At 49.9% G+C, this 3111-nt stretch overlaps 1 pseudogene; it reads right to left on the bottom strand.

Moving 5' to 3' along the window:
- Window positions 1–1912: 1912 nt before the first annotated feature.
- LOC136060162 (olfactory receptor 14C36-like) lies at window positions 1913–2867 on the bottom strand (annotated as a pseudogene).
- Window positions 2868–3111: the final 244 nt, after the last annotated feature.

Here is a 3111-nt window from a genome sequence, read left to right as displayed (position 1 = left end):
AACTAAGCCCGAGAAATCTGTTACAGCAATTTTGTAACATTTAATTCCTCCTTACTCCCCCCACAACTCTTTTTCCTTCTGCTTGTTTTTTTTTTTTTTTTTCTTTCCCTCAACACCCTGGACAGATGTTTGCGCATAAGTTTCAAGCAATCTTTGAGCCACGGGTGGTGTGAAAGACAGAAACTGTTTTTCTTTGTCTCAAAGTTTGTTTCGTAAGGCCTTTTCTGGTGACAAGACTCTGACTGATAACTGCCGGTTATCTGGATGGGTGTTATGGTGCCATTGTCTCTGCTTATGGTTGTAAAGATAATCAGAAATAGGTGCAAATAGTCTTTTCCGTGGGGGTACGGCTTGGAGAAGCTGACCACCACAAAGACAATGCTCCTGCATGGCAATGAAGGTGACATCTGCTGCTGGCTTATCTGTAGGGCCAGATATGTCACACAAATAAACGCCTGAGAAATGAGGGATAAAAGGCCTTCACTGAACTAAGGATTTTGGGAGGGAGAAGAACTTTCAGAAATGAACTTTGGAGAAGAACTCCCAAAGTAAAAATCTTTGAGGAGAACTCCCAAAGAGACTTAGGATGGACCCTGAGGCCTGCTTGCTGCCATCTCCCATCCCCCGTGGTGACCGGACAAGTTCCTGAGATCAACGGACCTACCACGAACCTCGCTGGATCCATGGTGGTGATTATATCTCTCTTGCTTTCTGCCAAGTCTTCTTGCTTTTCATCTCTTTTCTATTGCCCACGTTCCCTTCCCCATATCCCTAAGCAACTAGTATTTGTAATAAACTGGTTGGGCTAACATTTGATCTGTTGTGTCTTAATCTCGCCATCGGGTATACATATACATATAAAGAACCTCCTCTCCCTCCTTTATATTGGAGTGTGACACCTACCAGCCACAATAGCCCCTGCCACCCAGCCAGGGGGCAGAAACGCGCTTCTCGGTGGTGAGAAATCACAGCGCGTTTTAAAAATGCCGGCCACGTCTACCCGGCTACATCCGTCGCTCGCTTCCCTAATGGCGGCGGGAAGAGGTCGCTGCACATTGCGTCTCGAAATGCCGGCCAGGTCTACACAACAGCCGTCTCGCGCGTCTCGAACGGTGGCGTCCGTGTCTCGATGCTGGTGCCGCTAGGGAACGCCGGAAACGTCTTCCCGGCTACGGACGACTCGGTCTCTCGTCGCGAGCGGCGGCGGCCAAAGACGGAGGTGGCAGCCGGGGCGCCGTGCGATCTTCGGCCACGTCTACCCGGTTTCGACGGAGCTGAGCGTGCTAAGCTGAGGCGCCTAGAGGGCGCCCCAGGGTCGTCGTGCAATGTTCAGCCACGTCTACCCTACTCCGACAGAGCTGAGCGATCCGAGGAGGCGTCAAGAGGGCGCTGCTGGGGAGGCTTGCGGTCTGCGGTGACGTCTACCCGGTTTCGACAGAGATTAAATGGGAGTATTCTTGGCCGTCCTAAGCGAAACCAGAGCAACCCAAGAAAAAGTTTCAGGATGAGCACAATTGGATTCCTTTTGATGAACTAATATATTGGTCCGTAGGCTAAAACGTGCATCCCTTTTGCTAATCCAGCCTGTATCACCACAGTGCCTGCTGGCATCTCATTTCTCTACAGATACAGAGATAAGAACAGAGGCTGCGTGAGAGTCAGCACTGACCCAGAATTCATATGGGCTTCAGGAGATAGAGAGCAGCGTGATGCCTCAGTAGAAGCAGACAGAATCCAAACGCATGTTTAGGAACATAATAACCAATAATATAAATTGTGCACTCACACATATATATGAACAGAAAAAAAAGTATCAATTAATAGAAATAAATAAGCATTTTAAAGGTGAAAATGCGTAATATGAGCCTCCTACAGGAACAACAGTGAGTCAGTTGTAGAGAAAGATGAGAAGTTAATCCCTGCTGAAATGTGTCCTTGCCATCATTTTCCCCACTGCATCCTTGAGTTCCTGGTTCCTCATGATGTAGATGAGGGGGTTCAGTGTTGGAGGCGCTACTGAGTACAAAAATGACACCACCAGGTTCAGGGATGGGGAGAACAGGGAAGGGGGATTCAGGTAGGCAAAGAAGTCCGTGCCCACACAGGGAAACCACGGCCAGGTGAGGGAGGCACATGGAGAAGGCTTTTTGCCGGCCTTGCTTAGAGGGCATCCTCAGCGCGGCCCTGAAAATGTGCACGTAGGACAGCACTATGAATACAAAGCACCCAAATATGGCAAGAACACTTACCACAGTAAATCCAGTTTCCCTGAGGTAGTCTGATTGCGAGCATGAGAGCTTGAGGATCTGTGGAATTTCACACACACACAAAAAAAAAAAAAAAAAAAGGTCCAGAACATTGCCCAGGCAAAGTGGTATAGAAAATGTATTGGCAGTGTGCAGCTGGGAAAAGAAAAACCCAGTGCCTCAGGCAGCTTCAGCCATGGTGGCACAAGCTCTGCTGCCCAGGAGGGTCCTGTAGTGCAGGGGCTTGCAGATGGCAACAAAGCGGTCATAGGCCATGACTGTGAGAAGGGAATACTGTGCTGAAAACAAAAAAAAAAAGAAAAATATCTGTGCAGCACATCCTGCGTAGGAGATGGCCCTGGTGTCCCAGAGGGCATTGGTCATGGATTTGGGCAGAGTGGTGGAGATGCAGCCCAGGTCGAGGAGGGCTAGGTTGAGGAGGAAGAAGTCCATGGGGGTGTGCAGGCGCTGGTCGCAGGCTACGGCTGTGCTGATGAGGCCGTTGCCCAGGAGGGCAGCCAGGTAGATGCCCAGGAAGAGCCAGAAGTGCAGGAGCTGCAGCTGCCGCATGTCTGTCAACACCAGCAGGAGGAACTCGCTGATGGAGCTGCTGTTGGGCATCTGCTCTGCTGTTCCTGGGCGTGGAGTTGCTGTTAGGAGTTCAGAAGATAATGACAAATCAAGACCATCCTCAGAGACAGTCAGTTTCCACATCCCATACCTTTACCCCGTCTACTCTCAGAGCTCTCAATCCAAACTGTGCAATTAGGTTTGCCTTTGATAAAGTGTCCTGTTGGCAGGGTGTTGCAAACTAGGTTTGCAGCAGTTGTCCCAGGGTTAACCCAGAGTGTCGTGGGGAAGCATA

The sequence above is a fragment of the Cyrtonyx montezumae genome, unplaced genomic scaffold, assembly GCF_038088225.1.
Source record: "Cyrtonyx montezumae isolate F1298 unplaced genomic scaffold, pur_monq_1.0 scaffold_9, whole genome shotgun sequence".
Lineage (NCBI taxonomy): Eukaryota > Metazoa > Chordata > Aves > Galliformes > Odontophoridae > Cyrtonyx > Cyrtonyx montezumae.
This window is presented reverse-complemented; position numbering and strand designations above follow the sequence as displayed.